This window comes from Pinus tabuliformis, chromosome 5_1 (genome assembly GCF_031772625.1).
Source record: "Pinus tabuliformis cultivar Carrire ecotype Pingquan chromosome 5_1, CPIR1, whole genome shotgun sequence".
Lineage (NCBI taxonomy): Eukaryota > Viridiplantae > Streptophyta > Pinopsida > Pinales > Pinaceae > Pinus > Pinus tabuliformis.
The window spans coordinates 631,755,681-631,775,177 of record NC_142305.1 but is presented as its reverse complement, the minus strand read 5'-3'; positions in this window follow the sequence as shown (position 1 = coordinate 631,775,177).

The window sequence follows — 19,497 nt, the reverse complement described above, 5'->3', positions numbered from 1 at the left end:
ACTATCTTCCTCCTTGCCTTCCTACAAAACTTCTATTGAAATGGTCATAGAAGGTAGTTCGAGCTTTTTTGCCTTGATCATTGATCCAAGGTGGCTCAACAATGTGAAGTATATCTGCTCCACAAAATTTTCATTTGTACCTCTTTGACAAGCTACCAACAACAACAGGCATACAGGCAACAACTGGATGGACTAAACACCTGCTTCAACAAAAGAAACAAATTTCACATCTTGTGAACACCTCCATGTCTTACATCTTCATACAAATGATGGACTAGATAACAAGCCCACAAAATATGCCTTTAAACAGATGAGCCTTAAGTCAAGCATGTAGAAAAAAACCATTAAGATACTTTTCAAAATATGAAGCAATTTCATCATTATCTCCATCAAACAAACTTTACATGCATGCTTACAGCAAAGCAATCAACCCTTCAAGTCATTCACACACACATGTTCCCAAAAACAAGGAAAATATAACCATCCCTATGTTCATGCACATCATCTCATGCACGCATTTCATCCTTCAACTTTCACTTAAGCACATTGTACTTTCGAAGCTGAAATGAAATATAATGTTGCAGTAACAAAGTGAGTCTCCTACCCAACCTTTTCCCAATCACCTTCTTGGTAGAAACCTACAACTTGCATACAATTACCACAGAAATGCAAATAGTACATTAATATTAATAATAGTATAAAATATATAGGTCATGTATAGTTATTCTAACAAATATCTTGCTTTGAGGAGAATTGACTCCATGTCTTTCCATTCACGAGATACTTTAATGTTAGGATATTTTGGAAAATATCTTACTTCGAGGAGAATTGACTCCATGTCTTTCCATTCACGAGATAAGTTGATGTTAGGAATTTGACCGATGGAGCAAACCCTCCTAAATTTACGAATGAACAACCTTTGCAAATCTCGCACTCCAAGCCTCTAAAACCAATATGATGGATGATAATGGTAGTAGTGGCTCCAAGTGTTTCAAATTTTAAATTAAATACAATATTTGACAAGTCAAAAGTTAAGAGGGAGAATTCTTAACCACACTTGAATAACGGTGCATCTAAGGGATCAAGTGTCTTTGAGATAGAATATTGATGGGATAAGTGAACAACAATATGACTAAGTCAAGGATAAGTCAACAAGGATCCACCATCCCATGTGCAAGTGAGCATCACAAAATGAGTTAAACAATGATGACCTAATGTTTATGTACAAATGAGAAGAATGGAACTAGAAGGGATAAGAAAATCATGTATAGTGGTCACGAAACTTTAGTTTTGATATTGACGTTTTATGGAATGATTATACATCCCACAATATATTAATGATGAATTTCATTAAATTTCTTTAGTGAAGGAAGAATGGATGACTGGAGATTAAGGTCTGACATGTCAATGCATTGAAATTTAAAAATTTACAAATAGTAAACTTCCTAATTGAATGAAAGAGAATGATTATTAAGTAGTTGGAATCTTGATGAAACCATGACCTTAATAGTACCAGTGAAATAACATAGATCCTAGAGGGATGTTGTATAATCTTAATTCATAGTTAGTAATCATTGTTTATAAGTAAATGAAATTAGTTCATGAAAAGAATTCTTAAAGCGTAATGTTGTTCTATATTGGATAAGTATTGAGGTTATTACCATGTTAATTAGGTTTCATGATGTGATTGTATGTAATTATTGGATATAGTTTTGATGAAGTGGTTAATGATGTATATGTGGTGGTTATTTATTTATTTGTTATGATAATGATGTTGAATACTCATGATGGATATCATATGCATAAAGATCATGGTGTTATGATATGATGTATATTGACATGTGGTCCATTTATTATATGATGTCATGATATATCTTTGATGTTCATATGTTGATGTTGTAACTTTTGAGGATATTATGATGTGAAGCATGTGGTAATTGCAAGCAGATTTTATAAAATGAGAATGTGGTGATTAACGATGATGCGATGTTATCATGATGACATGCAAGAGTTGGCATGTAGATTATTTTTCTATGATATTATGATTATAACTAATGCAATGGTTGCATGTTGAGATGTGGTGACTGACAGGAACTCCAAAAATGGGTCAAGAGGGCCGGTTTATTTGATGATCTCGTGGGAGCCCATACTTGCGAGGGAGAATATATAGCACCATATGTGTTTGGGACATACTCAATCAACACTACATATGCCAGTGGTTCCTTGATCTTGTATAACTCTTGATGGATAGCTCTTGATGTATAACTCCTGTATCGATTTTTTTTTAATTTTTTTTTTTTAAGATTTCAATACATAAACATCTAGATCTCTCTAAAAATAACTTCAATGGTTTTGTCCCTTCCACCTTCAACCAACTAAAAATGTTGGAAGTCTTAACTATTTTCTCTAATTTTATTAATGTTACAATTCCATCCTTTTTAGGAAATCTTCTGAATCTTTTACAATTTAACTTAACCTACAATTTTATCATTAGAGCCATGCCTTTTGAGCTAGGAAATCTAAAGAACCTATAACATCTATGGCTAGTGGGTTGCAGCATTGTCAGAGAAATTCCTTGGATGTTGTAGCATCAGGTAATGATTCTACTTCCTAAAATCACTTCTATCATTTAATATATTCTAACGAAATATGTAGCACAATATGTTTACTCCAAATTTAGAGAGGGGATCTATAGAAGAACACTTACCATTTCTATTATAGTAGGGATATCAATATATGTCTCCATTACCTCCTCATCATCATAAGAATAGCACTACCTCTATTATATCTTTCTTGGTTTATTCCTTTGTGAATGAGGTAATTTCTCTTTTGGGCTATTGTTGTCAGTTGATATCTTCCACTACTCTAATTATCCTTTAAAGTAAGATAAAAATAATTTCCACAATTCAAAATTGATACATGGGTTTAGAAATTCAATGCTAAACAAATAATATAAGAAAAATCCTCAACACAACTACTTTGCTGAATATGTTAGGTATTTCTAGATAAACTAAAACTACAATTGGAACATAACCATCATACTTCCAAGCAGAATTCAAATTTCTACTCGGAAACATGACAAAGCTAATGATAATCACAATGGGTACCTTATGAAAGACATCAATTTTGGTATTTTCATAGAATCCAATCAAAATTGCAATACATATAATTAAATTTAGAAAAAACATATCTATACATTGTTAATTTTAGTCCACCAAGGGATAAAATGGAAAAAATCATATTGTTTTATAAATCTGAGATACATACATTTATTGTTGTGAAAGCATAAGCATAATAGCTTAAATGGGCTTCACACAACAATATTAAGGCCTAAAGTGATCTACAAAATATAGTCAATTATCATATCATATTTCCTTATGAAATTTAATTTGAAGGAGCTACACTTGATTCACCTTCATCTTCGCTATGTTAAGCCACTTTAAGTATGTATAGGTTATATTTAATGTGCTAAATATTAAATTTTATGTGCGTTGTGACTTTTTAAGAATTATAATCTCTTTATCTTACACTGTACTAGGGTGCATAGTTTTTAGAATTCATTGTGCTAAAGATCATAGTGCACTATGGTTTACCAAAGTTTATATTTAGTATGTTAAGGATTATAAAGTCATCAATGTCATCTTTTGTTAATGGTAATAGTGGTTAGAGGTCACATTGTGGAAGGGTTTGTAATTTTCTAAAAGTACTAGTGATCACAATAAATTAGGGGTTATATGGGTTATGGGACATCTTCACAATGAATTTTAGTTGAGGTGACATTATATTAGATATTATAGTGGTCATAGTGGTCAAAGGTTACATTAAACAAGAGAAGCAATTAGTGGGAGTTAATATATGGTGCAATGAATAGGAATATATAATAAACAATTTGTTATAATTAGTGAATTCAAAGATACATATATTAATATATGCATTTTAAAATCAAAATATTATTGGAAAAATTAGTGAATTCTTCCATATGATTGCCATCATTCTTGTAATACCACAACTACTGGATTATAGCTAAGCAAACCCTAAAATATTTACTAACTAAGGTTTTTCAAAGGGTTAGGTAAATAATTTATTTATATAATGTATCATTCAAATTTATCTAGTCTAAAAATATTTAGAAAGAAATATAAATTAATTATTTTTTTATTATTAATTAAAAAAACTATTAATCCATATGGATTTTTTGTATTTATAAGGGAATAATATTATTAATCCATATAGATTATAATAGAGATTTTTCTATTAAAAAACGTTTCTTTAAGTTTTATTTTGACATTTTTTTGTATAGCAAAAAAACACTAATTATAACTACCCTAGTTGCTCATTCATTTTCATTATTCGAGAGGGCATTCACATGTTGTGTAGATAAAGGACATCCATGGTTGTTTATATAGAGACTGAACTTTTGAAATCACTTCTTAACTTTGTGCGTTTTTGTGCACTTTCGTGAAAGCAATTCATGTTTCTTAAACTGTGTACTTGCATGAGGCAATTTACTTTTTTTTTTTTAATTTTACAATTACAAACAATTTACGTTTTTTTTTTTATTTCACCAATATTTTTCTATCGGCTTTTGTTTGTTTTCCAAAATCATTTTTGTGAGATATTTTTCGGCGAAAATCACATGGAATATCATTTGTCGACGCGTTTCGAACCAACTAGTGTGGTTCATTGACGATGAACCACACTAGTTGGTTCGAAACGCGTCGACAAATGATATTCCATGTGATTTTCGCCGAAAAATCTCTCACAAACTTGATATGGATCACAGAAGCCTAAACTCTATAAAATCATTTTTGTCTTTTTAAACTTAACTAAGTAATTTCTGGAGCATTGCTTTGAGTCTGACTCTGAGTAAGGCTGTGGTTTGAGTCCGTCTCGGTTTGTCGTTGTGTGAGTCAGTCATGTTATGTCCGTGTCTCGATAGAGGATAAGCTTTGCATTTTTGGAGTTCATACGAGGATAGTACTGTTGTTTTTGTAATTTTCTCTTTCGGCCACCCTATTTGCAATTACATTTGAGACCACATGAAACCATAGGATATGTGATATTATAACAATATTATTAATATAGAATATGCCTGGTGGTGTTCCATCGTACTTACGTATTCTGAAGATTTTTCCTTCTATTTGTACGTTAATTATATTTGGGGTCTCCAGAATTTACGTCTATGACCAATGGAGGTTTCCTGCGAGATTATAATAGTATTAGTAATATAGAATATGCCTATTGGTGTTCCATCGTACTTACGTTTTCTGAAGTTTTCTTCCTTCTGTTTGTACGTTAATTATATTTGGGTCTCCAAAATTTATTTCTATGACCAATGGAGGTTTTCCCAAGTTTCTTTGTGTTTGAGTGTTGGTTTCAAAAATTTATGTCTATGATTGTGCTTTTGGTTTATTTTATTTTTCAAAGCTTTTATACCATTAATATATTTTCGTTTATTTCATTTTTAAAACGATTTTATATAATTAATATATTGACTTAAGATAGTTCTCGACATTAGTAATAAACATTGAGTTCTCTTAACGCTAGCTCAACAAATATTGACATTAATTATATAAATTTTATTACTTAAATTGTTGTTTTGTATAATTATTTATTTGTATTACATTATTGTTTGTTGGATTAATATTTATGCATTGATATGTGAATTATCATTGTAAAGAAATATGAAGTACTATAAGTACTATAAATAAAGAGAATGCAATTATATATAATTACTTTTCCTTTTTATGTTTTTCTAGGAGGGTGAGGAGGAGGACGAGGGGATGAGGTGGTAGAGGAGGAAATACACAAAGGTTGAGGTGGAAGGAAAGGAGGTTGGGGAGGAGGGGGAGGAGGGGGAGGAGGAGGAGGTAGAGGCAGGGGTGAGGAGAGGTTGCAGGGAGGAGGCAGAGGGGAAAGAGACAGAGGAGGAGGTAGAAGAGGTGGGGGAGGAGAAGGAAGTGTGAGGAGGGTGTTGCATGGAGGAGGCGTAGGGGTAAGAGATAGAGGATGAGGCAGAAGAGGTAGTGGAATAGGGGGAAGTGGAGGGGATGGGAGAGGAGGGGGAAGAGGAGGATGAAGGGGTGGAATGGGAGAATGCAGAGGCATTCAGGAAGAGGGATGAGGTGGGGAGAGAGGAGGAGGTGGAGGTGGGTGAAGGGGGATGAGGCATGTGAGGAGGAAGAGGGGGGTGCGGACGAGGCGAAGGATGTCGAGACGGAGGGTGTGGAGGCAGAGGGAGGTGGAACAGGTGATGAGGAGTAGGGTGGGCTCTAGAGGAGGAGGGGGAGAAGGGGGTGAAGTGGAGGAATTGGGGAGGAGGAGGAGGAGGAGGAGGAGGGGAGGCGTGGGGGGACAGGCGGGGAAGGAGGCAGAGGGGGAAGAGATGGAGGAGGTGGAGGAGTGGTGGGAGGGGTGGAGAAGTAGGGTCTTGGGGAGGAGGTCAAGGAGGCTGAGGCAGAGGGCAAGGGGTTGGTGAGGAGGAGAAGGAGGAGGATGGGGTGGGGGAGGCATAGGAGGAGGTGGGTGGAACATTCAGAGGAGGATATGATGGGGTGGGGGAGGCATAGGAGGAGGTGGGTGGAACATTCAGAGGAGGATATGGGGGAGGGGGTGAGGAGGAGGGGTAGGTAGGTGGAGACAGAGGAGGAGTAGGGAGAGAAGGAGGAGGGGAAAGAGGAAGGAGAAGGAGAGGGGGAGGAGGCAAAGGAGGGTGGGGGAGGAGGAGGTGCAAGAGGTGGAGGATAGGGAGGACGGGGAGGAGGGGGAGGTAGTGATAGAGGAGGAGGGGGAGGCGGTGGGGGAGGAGGATGTGTAGGAGGTGGAGGATGGGGAGGACGAGGAGGAGGGGGAGGTAGCGACGGAGGAGGAGGGGGAGGTGGTGGGGGAGGAGATGGAGGTGGAGGGTTAGGAGGAGGAGGGGAAGCGGGAGGAGGGAGAGGAGGTAATTGATGTGGAGGAGAAAGAGGAGGGGAAATGGGTGGAAGAAGCTGTGGGGGAAGAGGTGGAGGAGGTGAAGGGAGGAGGAGGGAGAGGATGGGAAGGTAGACGAGGTGGGCAAGGAGGATTAGGGTAAGACAATAAGGGAGCAGTGGGGAGAGACATAGGAGGAGGAGGTGGAGTTGGAGGAGGAAACGAAGGAGGAGGGTCAAGAGGTGGAAGGGCAGGTGTGAGAGGAGCGTGAGAGGTAGAGGTAGGGGAGGGGATAACGATGGTGGAAGAGAGAAGGGCGGGAAGGGGGAGGGGGAGCATGGAGAGGAGGAGGGAAAGAGGCCAAAGATGCATTGGGGGAAAAGGAAAAGGAAGGAGGGGTAGGACGAGGTGGGGGAGGACGAGGAGGGGGAGGCAGCAAGAGAGGAGGGGGAAGAGGTGTAGAAGAAGGAGGGGAGGACAAGGCAATAGTGGAGTAGGTTGAGGGGGAAGAGGGGTAGGGAGATGGAGGTCGAGGAGGTCGGGGAGGAGGACAGGGAGGATGGGGAGGAGAGGAGGTGGGGAAGGAGGTAGGGTAGATGGGAGGATGGGAAGGTAGAGGAGGGAGGGGGAAGGAGGCGTGGGAGGGTGTGAAGGAGGATGAGACGAAGGAGGCTTTTTCTCCCCTCTTCACCTCTTGCTCTCTTTTTCCTTCCTATTGGTTTTGGAGAATTACTTCATTCTAGTTCTTTGGAAATCTCCCCTCCACTCGACAATCTCGTCTCCATTCCTTTTTATTCTCCTACAGTTCCCCCACTGATATCATTGAAATGTCCTCCCTTGACCACAACCTCACCCCTCCCCATAGGAGGCCACTCATACCCTCGAGCTCGACCCTTGATCTACTAGGTTCATTGGGATATGAATAAAGTTTGGAGTATTGACTCTTCCGCTTTTATGCTTAAACATTGGACCCATTTTTTCTATCTGACATAGAGGGAAAGTAGACAATGCCCCTATTTGTGTTTGACTTCTTGAACTAAAAGTACAATTCAGGTCATAATAACTTCTCAGGGAAATTGGAAACAAGGTACGAGAATGTTTAGAGGCAGACGTCAACTTCAAAGACTCTATAGAGATGAAAGTGGCCAAAATGTTTAGGGTTTAGGGTTGTTTAGCATAGGGTTTATGGTTTATAAGACTTTAGTAAATGGTTTTAGTCAAGGCTGAAATAAAAGTTACAAGATTCTTTTTAAAATGATATAACATGCTTAGGGTTTAGTGTTTGTGATTTGGCATTTGGGATTTAGGGTTTAGGGTTTATAAGACCTTAGTAAATGCTTTTAATAAATACTTAAATAAACATTCCAAAATGATTTTTATACTGTTATAAAATGCTTAGGGTTTAGGTTTTTGGGTTTTGATTTTGGGTTTTATGTTTACGGTTTAGGTTTTAGAGTTTATAACATTGTAGTAAATGCTTTCAATAAAAACTTAAATAAATGTTACAAAACAGTTTTTAAAATGTTATAAAATTCTTAGAGTTTATGGTTTAGAGTTAAGGCTTTGAGGTTTATTATTTGTGGTTTAGGGTTTAGGGTTTTGAATTTAGGGTTTATAACACCTTCATAAAATCTTTTAATAAAAACTTAAATAAAATTTACAAAACCCTTTTTAAAATGTTATAAAATGTGTTGCATTTATCATTTAGGGTTTAGGATTTGGGTTTTAGGGTTTATGGTTTGGGGTTTAGGGTTTGGGGCTTAGGGTTTAGGGTAGAGTGTTGAAGGTTTATAAAATGCTTAGGGTTTAGTGATTAGGGCTTAGGGTTTAAGGTTTAGGTTTTACGGTTTATAACACTTTAGTAAATGCTTTTAATAAACACCTAAATTAAAGTTACAAAACACTTTTTAAAATGTTATAAAATGATTAGGGTATAGGGTTTAGGTTATATGTTTTAGGGTTTAGGGTTTAGCGTTTAGGGTTTAGGGATCAGGGTTTATAACACGTTAGTAAATTCTTTTAATAAACACATAAATAGAAATTTCATAATCGTTTTTAAAATGCTATTAAATTTTGAGGGTTTAGGGTTTGTGTTTTAGGGTTTAGGCTTTAGGATTTTAAGTCTAGGGTTTAGGGTTTAAAATTTAGATTTTAGGGATTATAACACTTTAGTAAATGTTTTTAATAAACATTTAAATAAAATTTACAAAACAAATTTTAAAATGTTATAAAATAGTTAGGGTTTCGGGTTTATAGTTGAGGGTTTAGGGTTAGGGGTTTATGTTTTAGAGTTTAGGACAGTGAAGGAGGAATTGTAATAGAAACAAAAGACATGAAAATTGGAAATTCACGTGCCTTTGCTACCCATTAGAGTGTTTATTTACTAGAGACATCGACTCCATGCATCACTGGGCCAACTTTCATTCATTCATTGATCTTCTTGGTCGAATTCACATTTAAATAACATCCGTTCTGACAAAACAGAAGGACAGACCGATAGGCATAGAGTCACAGACAAGAAGCACTTCCACATCAAATACAATCAAATATCCTACACAAGACGATGAGGCATTTGCAAATGATGAAACATCTAGGCTCTTCTCCATGAAATGCTACACGGTACAGACACACAACACAAACACAATTTAGATAGAAACAGAGGAACCAACATAGAGTTAAACAAGCGGATCCCAGGCCATCCCTCATGTATTTCAAAAAAGCTGTGATCCGTTGAAGGAGCAGATCCCAGGCCATCCCTCGTGTATTTGCAAAAAGCTGTGATCCATTAAAGGAGCGGATCAACGTCTAAGCGTATCAACGTCTAAACGGAGATGCGTTTCTTGAAATTCTATTGAGATTCTTTTCAAGAAGTCATCTATCCACATAGGGGCAAAATTGGAAACCAAGTCATCTATCCACGTCGGCACAAATTTGGAATGTTCAGCCTTCAAATTGAATTTGAATTTAAGACGGAATCTTTGATAGTTGGTAACGTAATCCTGGAGCAGGCGCTTTGTGGTCTTCTGCTTTGTTGTCCACGCATTCAATATAATTGACGCTATTTATTTCTATATAATTGACACTATTTATTTCAATATAATTGACGCTATTTATTTATAATTGACAATTTCATCTATTTCCAGGTCATAAAAGGTTGTGATCCGGGGATCACCGTATATAACGAAAAAGCATGAGATGCTTTTCTTGAAATTCTCGTGCAAGGCTGTTTGGTAAAACATGGAGATTTTTTACAAGAGAGCGGATCAACATATATAACGAAAAAACGTGAGATGTTTTTCTTGAAATTCTCGTGCAAAGTAGTTGGGTAAAACATTGAGATTCTTTTCAAGAAATTCTCTTCACATTCGGTGCAAATTTGGAATGTTTACTCAAATTTGGTATGTGCTTGAATTTCTTTGATATTTAAAGTGGAATTTTTGATACTTCGTAAATACAGTATTTTATCTAAGAATGTTGAGGAGAGTGAACTTGGAATGTGTGAGGTCAAAGCAGAGATCTTTCATCTCCACGGATGCACAATTACTAGGGACCTAGCTTACATTGATATCTTTCATCTCCACGGATGCACAACTACTATCAGTTCACTAATGAGGAACCTCAAGGACCTAGCTTACATCGTGACAGGCTACAAGTATCATTCACTAGTGTGAGAAAAAAATCATAGTGTATTTATATTCTAGGAGGCCTGTACAATTGCAAATAATTTAAGTAAATAACACGAAGTCAGTAAAATTGCAAATAATTCCAGTAGAAACCTTTCACGAGTATAATATTAAGTGGGATTTACAAGAAACAAAAACTAGTAAGTCTGTGAAGTTGTGTATAAATTGACTGGAAAATAGTTATTTCAATATAATATTGAGTAGCATTCACAAGACATAAGGACAACTAATTTGTATTCATATTCTCTAGCTGCAACTTTATAGGGCCAAGAACTATATTAATTTGTCTTTCTCACTTATAATGTGTATGATTCAATTCTATTGGAAATTGAAACAACTATAAGTTATGCTATCCAAAGTATAACATAGATTAGTTAAATTGTAACATGTGAAAGCTTGTAGAAACATTTAAAATTAAATTTTTCTCTTTCAAATTTGATGAGATATCCAATGTAGTTAATTAAGAGAAAATGAGAGGTATGTTGTTGGACAACAGACAAGCATATTGACTAGATCGTGAACTAAGATCATGTAAGACATTTTATGATTAATGTAAGAATGTTTAGTTTTTTCTCATGGAAAAAAATAAAAAATAAAAAGTTTTATATAGTTTCAAGAATTATCTTTGCATTTTTTTAGTATTAGAGAATTTAAGATGATGTTGTTTATTAATTAGGTGAACAAAGTATTACTATAATACAACCTCCAATAATTATAATTTGTGTCATGATACATTCAAATAAGCTAACATTATATGAAACACATTTATTAATGTAGTTATGTTAGTTAACTAATATAAGTTAAAATTTGTAAGTATTGATAAGAGTAAACCATTAATATATTACTCACAGTAAGATCATCATGAAAAAATTGAGATAGCAAAAAAAAATTATAGCAAAATTAAATTAAGTTAGGAAAATTATTTTAAATTTAAATTATTAGAATATATTAAAAAATATTTCTATATGATAAATTAAATTTCTAATATAGTATTACAATATATTAAAAGGAAATAAATATGTATTACAACAAATTACAATGTAGTTGAAGAAATTGAAGGTAGATGTTGAATCATATTAAATAATTTCTTAAATTCAAAAATTTTAATGTAGCGATAATTTTAAGATGGTGAATAATAGAAATAATAAGTAACAATTATTTTAAAAATAATAGAATGATTTCCATGTATTGATCCACCCTTTATTGTACAATTATAAATGAGTAGTTGTTAGTGTTGACAACTAGCAAAACCACATTATTAAATGTGGTTGATATACAAAGTAAGCTACAACTTAATATATACTATATTATAAACTTATAATAATATTATAAGCTCACAAAGGATTATAAAATGCAACATATTATTGATATTATAAACCGAAGGGGTTATAAAGCACAACCAAGTTAATAAATATGGTTAATACACACTGGTAAGCTATATCAATCACATACATTAACATATTAGTAAATGTAGTTGAAATATCCCAATAGGCATTAACTATATAGATTTAACATCCACATTAATATTGATAATGATAGATGGATATAAATAAAAGCACTATTATAAAAATAATAATTATATTATATTATATTATTAAAAATATTTGCTATTATTATTATTTATTTTTAAAAATAATTGTTATTATTATTATCTATTTTTTAAAACATATCATTATTATAAATCCAAGGTACTAATATTATTAGCTCTTTGTATTATGAATACTAATGACTAAAATTATAAATCCCAGGGATTTTTAAAACCAAAGGATTATAAACACTAACGATTATATTGTTAATAAAGGGATCAATAATATAAAACAAATGGATTGATACTATAAACCCAATGGGTCAATAAACCCAAAAGATGAACAATATATACCCAAGGGCTTATTCATAATAATTTATTTGTATATTATATATAAGTTTAATATATAAATATTATATATATAAATAAATATATTTAATCTCTACAATAATAAAATGTAAAACTAAACATAATAAACACTTATAAATATATATATTTGAAAAGAATAAAACATCATAGATTAATAATTTTGCTATCATATACTTCTAGACTGTGTTATTTATAATAAAATATTTGATGCACATTAATAGTAGCATACAAATATAACAAAGAAAATCATATGTGGAGACATATTTTAAATAACAAACATTATTAACAATAAGTCATTAAAAGCAAATATTGATGTTGGTATAGACAACTATCGACTTAAATAAAACATAATAATAATTATCCAATAAATTCTTAAACCAAAACCCTTTTAATAATCAATCTTGTTGGTTCTATATTCATGTTGTCTACCTATAGTTTAGTCTACTGGAAGGTAGCATTATGATCTAGTTGGTTGGCACCACATCTCCTTGAATTTATAGTTTACTTTGGAAGGGGTACATTTTATTGATCCTTAGGTTGTGGTGGACAATAGAGGATCTATATTGCGAGTTGGGGTGCATCGATCATTTACTGTGGGGTTGTGTCATTTGAATATAACCTGTGGGAATTGTGAGGGGTGGTTGTACACCATTATCCTTTGGATCAAATTCCACCAAACAAGTGGCTTTCGTAGTCTATATCTGGTTTAGTAGCAGGGAACAAGAATATATTAATTGTTGGTATCTTCACTATACATCACCATACACCTCGATATATAGTTGCTAAACGCATCAGTGGGGCTAACCATGGTCCACCTAGGATTATACGATTCCCTCCTAAGGAGGCTTTAGGATACAACACTAGGAAGTAATAAATACACCAATAAGAGTCCATAAAAATGAAAACATCTTCTAGAATCCATTCTAGTAATATTTTAGATTGATCAACTAGTGCTAACATAGTGGGAGTAGGTATAAGGTTAGTAAGTCCAATAAATTATAGTTCATATTTGGTCATGGAATTTATTTTGAAACTCGAGTCAAGAAATGGATTTGGAATAACCATTTCTCCCAATATAAATGGTTATTATTATACAACTAAGGTCATCAAACTTATTCGGTGGGGTTTTTCCTAGCATTAGTTATGATAGCATCCCTACAACATTAACAATGGGAGGATTCCTAGTTTTCCAACCAATACTTTTTACGTGTATCTCCCTTACATTTTTAACACAAACTGGGATGTCCTTGATCGTTCTAAGCAATGGAATATCAAAACAAATATTTTTCGATTATTTCATAAATTCAAACTTAATGTTGAAAATGCAGCAAGAAAAGTCTCTATTTGAATTTTTTCCTTAATTAAAATTGAGGAAATTAGAAATTTCAATTTCAGCAGAATACTTGGAGGTAGTTAATCAAGGTGACATGGCTCTCATCACTCAGTTAACTCAGTAAATTAAAGTTGGAGACACTTGAGTTTTGAGTGTGGAACTTTTTCCATAATGAATGATCAATGAAAAAGCTAATTAGTCAACCCAAAATACGCATGCAGAGAGTTATAGCTACATAATTGATATTGGAGTTCAAGGTTAGTGTAATCTCATTTGTAAACTAATCCAAGTTATAGAGATGGTGCATGCAGCCATAGGATTGGCCTATGGTAATTGCACAATTCCTTGGTGTGAAATTCCTAAATAATAGGGTAAATTTCCCAAGGGAACAATGCAAGGAAATAGGAGCATGAGAAGGCTTGAAATTGGATAAGTATTGGCCAAATTTGGTTAGTCAGGAAGGGAGATAGACTATACTAGTGCAGGGTGTCGTTAGGCTTGAGCAAACATTTTATTTCTTCTTTATTCTCTCATTAATGCAATACAGATAGTAAGGGGTTTTAGGCAGTTGTTTTCCCCTATATAAATATTTGTGTATATTTGATGTTTCCTTTTGCATGAAAATGATTCTTGTTTTATACAGTGAATTAACTTTTGCAGATGATAGAGTAGCATCATGTCTTGTGATTTAATAAATTTCATGAGAAATTTTTAATATACACATTAATTTCTACACTTTACAAATGGATCAGTTTTATCTACATAAAATATTTTTTATAAATTAAATAACATATAAATGAAACACATAAAATATTACAGAAACACAAATAAAAAATCCATAAAACAAGAGAGAGACAGATATACACGGCTCACCAAATTTGGGGTACGTCGACAAAGAAATAGTTATTCCTTCCTTTTATATAATCTAACAAAATGAAGGGACAAAACCTTCAAAAAATATGTTGTAATGTCCTCTTCACCATCACACAATATCCTCCCTTTTTCCCATATATAATAATACACAGTCGAAATACAATTCCCTCATAAAAGCTGAGGGTTTCCATTTACGGAAAAACCTTAAATTAACATAAATTATATCGTCAAATATTCCACCTAATGAATAACCTAAATTGACTAAAAAATTATATTTTTTTACAAGGAAATTTGTATCTAAATTTATGCACAAGGATGCTTCCCTAAACCCTAGTGAGTGGGGGGCTAAAATCATGCTAACACCCCCTCACGATGATAGTGTGGGGCCAAGCCCCCCCACACCCCCTTGTCGGGGACTAGGATCGAAACGTGGCTAAAAAGTGACCTCTAAATGAAGAATATAATTAGGCTCCACACCCAATAATCACCCACTGAGAGACTAATCTTTAACAATCCACCACTACTTCACTTATTGGACAATGCTTCAGCCTGGCCTTGTTGTTTCTCATCTTTACCATCATACTTGAAGTTCAATTGAAATTTATTAGAATATAAATTTCTCCATAGTCACCACCTTTGTTAACATGTGTGTAATATTCTGGCTAGTGTGTATCTTTTCCAGCTCCAATTTTCCATCTTACAAAACTAACTGTATGAAATGGTAATTGAGCTATCTATTTTTCCTCTTAGAATGAAATGTTGAGTTCTTTGAAACATGAATGACACTCTAGTTGTCACTGTATAACCTTTCAATCTCCTGCTTCTTGCCCAATTGGTCCATAAACATTTGTAACCAAATAATTTCTTTACTCAAAACTGTAGCAACAACATACTCCACTTCCATCGATGAAAGTGCAACAATGAATTGAATTTTATAAAATGAAATTATTTTTGTTCAACCTATCATATGGTGCTCATAGTACTATCTCTATCACCTTCCATATCTTCATCAATATATCCCCGTACAACAATGTTTAAACCTCTAAAACATAATGCTTAATCAGTGGTGCCTCTCAAATATTTGAGAATCCACTTCACTGTCATCTAATTCTCTTTTCCTAGATGGTCCATATACCTTCTCACAACTCCCATTACATGTGAAATATGAGGCCTTGTACACATCATTGCATCCATTAAGCTTCCAACTACTGATACATATGGAACTTCAGACATATCATCCATATCTTCAAGAGTCTTGGGACACGTATCCATACATATTTTGAAATAGCTAGCGAAAGGTGTATTAACATATTTTTCATTATACATTTTAAATATTTCCAGTACTCACTCTAAGACAATGTTAATTTTCATTTTTTCTTGTCTCCAGTTATTCTCATATGAAGGATTTTCATTCCAAAACCAAAATCCTTCATTGCAAATGAATTAGCCAATTTTCCTTTGAGCACATTTATTTTTTGCATGTTATATATTGCAACAAGCATGTCATCTACATAAAATAACAATATAATATAGCTTCCATGATTCTCCTTCTTAAGATAAACACAATGATTAGACTAACATCTAGTATAACCTTGTTTAACAAAAACATTTCAAAGTTTAGATATCACTACATAAAACTGTCCTAATGATTTTATGGTTTTTGTAATCATATAAATGATAATGAAAATCACTAACACCATATCCCGTGAAGGTAGAATTCTTTTATTTTTCTTCAAGATTTGTTCTATTTTCTTTATTAATGTGGACAAATGCTTCACAAACACAATTCTTTAGAATGAGTAATTTACCTTCTTACATGTATATGTCTCCTCTGGAATTCCACCATAGAAGGAACTTGAAGGCCATTTTTTTATAAGATAAATAACAATATCAATATCATTTTCTCAACATTATTAAGGTAACCTAGGATGCAATCTCATACACCTTAGATGCTCCATGATTGTTTTGTTCATCCTTTCTGACACACCATTTTCTTGCAGTGTTCCTCAAACAATCTTCTCTCTGTGGATTTCATGGTATGAATAGTAATTATAAAAATAATTTCTACACTATTTACCTCCATTGTATGATATGAGACACTTTAAGTTCTTTCCTATCTTGTTCTCGACCAAAGCTTTCCATTTCTTAAACTTATAAAAAAACATCAGCTTAATTTCTAATACAATAAACCCATGTTTTTCTATTTACATCATCAATAAAAGTAATGTAATAGTGAGAGCCATGAGAGATGATACCTGACTAGGTCCCCATACGTATATATGCACAATATCTAAGTTTTCACTCTTCTTTTATTTCTCAAATCTGAGAAATTTGACACTCTTCTATTTTCCATAAACACAATTCTCAAAAAAATCTAAATCAACATACTTCAAACCTGAAAAAAATTTATTGAGTGAAGAATTTTCATTCCCTTCTCACTCATGTGCCTATGCCACAATGTCATATATGCTTCTACATATGCTAAAACATTAGAAAAATTAGAAATAGCATTGAATAAATACAATGTACTCGCCTTTTCTCCTTTTAATATTATTGAGGCTCCTTTAGTGACCTTGTAGGCTTTGTTTAGAAATTTAGTTATACATCCTCCACCTCCAAACGTCCCTATTTAAATTAGAGTTTTTTCATATCTAAAACATGTGCTACCTCCTATAGCAACGACTAGTTGCATTCTATTTTTTTATATGTACCTTTACCCATTCAAATAATTTTACACGGTTTATCATCACCCATAATTTTATTAATAAACACTTAAATAAAAGTTACAAAACTCTTTTTAAAATGTTATAAAATTATTAGGATTTAGGGTTTAGGGTTTAGGATTTATGGTTTGGGGTGTAGGGTTAAGTGTTTAGGGTTTATAACACTTTAGCAAATTCTTTGAATAAACACTTAAATAAAAGTTACAAAACTCTTTTTAAAATGTTATAAAAATTTTCATGTGTAGGGTTTAGGGTTTATAAGGCTTTAGTAAATTCTTTTAATAAACACTTCAATAAAATTTGCAAAACATTTTTTAAAATGTCGTAAAATGCTTAGGGTTTATAACACTTTAGTAAATTCTTTTAATAAACACTTAAATAAAAGTTACAAAACGTTTTTTAAAATGTTATATAATTCTTAGGGTTTATGGTTTAGGGTTTATGGTTTAGGGCTTAGGATTTAGGTTTTATAACACTTTAGTAAATTCTTTTAATAAGCACTTAAATAAAAGTTACAAATAGTTTTTAAAATGTTATAAAATTCTTAGGCTTTAGCATTTAGGGTTTAGGGTTTATAACACTTTAGTAATGTTTTTAATATACACTTAAATAAAAGTTACAAATCTCTCTTTAAAATGTTATAAATTAATTAGGGTTTAGGTTTCATCTCTTAGGGTTTAAGGTTTATAAAACTTTAGTAAATTCTTTTAAACACGATAAAAAAAGTTACAAAACACTTTTTAAAATGTTATGAAATGCTTAGGGTTTAGGGTTTAGGTTTTAGGTATAAGGTATAAGGTTTAGGGGTTGGGGTTCAAGGTTTAGGGTTTAGAGTTTAGGGTTTGTAACACTTTAGTAAATTTTTTTAATAAACACTTAAATAAAAGTAACAAAAAACTTTCTAAAATATTATAAAAGGCTTAGGGTTTAGGTTTTTCAGTTTAGGGTTTAGTGTTTAGGCTTTAGGATTTATAACACCTTAGTAAATTATTTTGATAAAAACTTAAATAAAAGTTACAAAAATATTTTTAGAATGTTATAAAATGTTGGGGTTTAGAGTTTATAATGCTTTAGTAAATTCTTATAATAAACACTAAAATAAAAGTTAAAAATGACTTTTTAAATTGTAATAAATTGCTTAGGGATTAGTGTTAAGGGTTTAGGTTTTTTAAGACTTTAATATGAATACAAAAAGATTAAATAAAACCATATTTTTCCCTTTCTAGTTTTAAATTATCAATCATCTATTTAAACAAATTAGAACAGGGATATAATATCGAGGAAGTAATTCGCAATAAAGATAAAAGCAGTGAACATTAGCCTTGAAGACAAATGAATAAAATGAAACCCCATATTCTTTTTTTTTCTTGTTCAAATTTTTCAATAATCAATTGAAACAAAGTAGAACTAGAATGTCCTCTTCATTATTTGTGAATATTTTACGTGGAAAACAAAAGAAAAATTAAAGCTTCAACAAATCCAATATTTAAACTTACATTGGAATGGTTTGAGCATAAATTCATTGTTCTGTCCATGGGAGTTAGTTCATTGAAATTCATGAGAAAAGATGAGAGATCCTAGCTCAAAAATCTAGTTTGCAATTAATGTGAATGAGAATACTACTTCAGATAGTAAATAAATCCTAAATTTGTATGTGAATGAATGTTGAAGGGGAAAATAGGCCCTCCCTCATTCCATCCCTTTTTCACACACTCTCGCTCTCAATCTCTATAACTCTTGCTCTATCTTGCTCCTGCTATCTCTCTCTCACAGTGTCTCAATCTTTCTCTTTATGACTCTTACTATGTGTCTCTCTCACTCTCTCTATGATTTTGTATCATTCTCTATCTCTCTCTCTCCATTAGTTCCTCACTGTATCATTCTTTCTATTACTCTCTCTCTCTCTCTCTCTCTCTCTCTCTCTCTCTCTCTCTCCACTTCCTCCTCCCTTCCCTACTCTCTCCTTCTCTTCGTCTATGTCTTGGTTTCTTTCTCTCACTTGCTCTCCCTCTCCCTTGATATCTCTCTCATTGTCTCCCAATAATTCCATTTCTCTCTCTGAGAATGTCTCTCTCACAC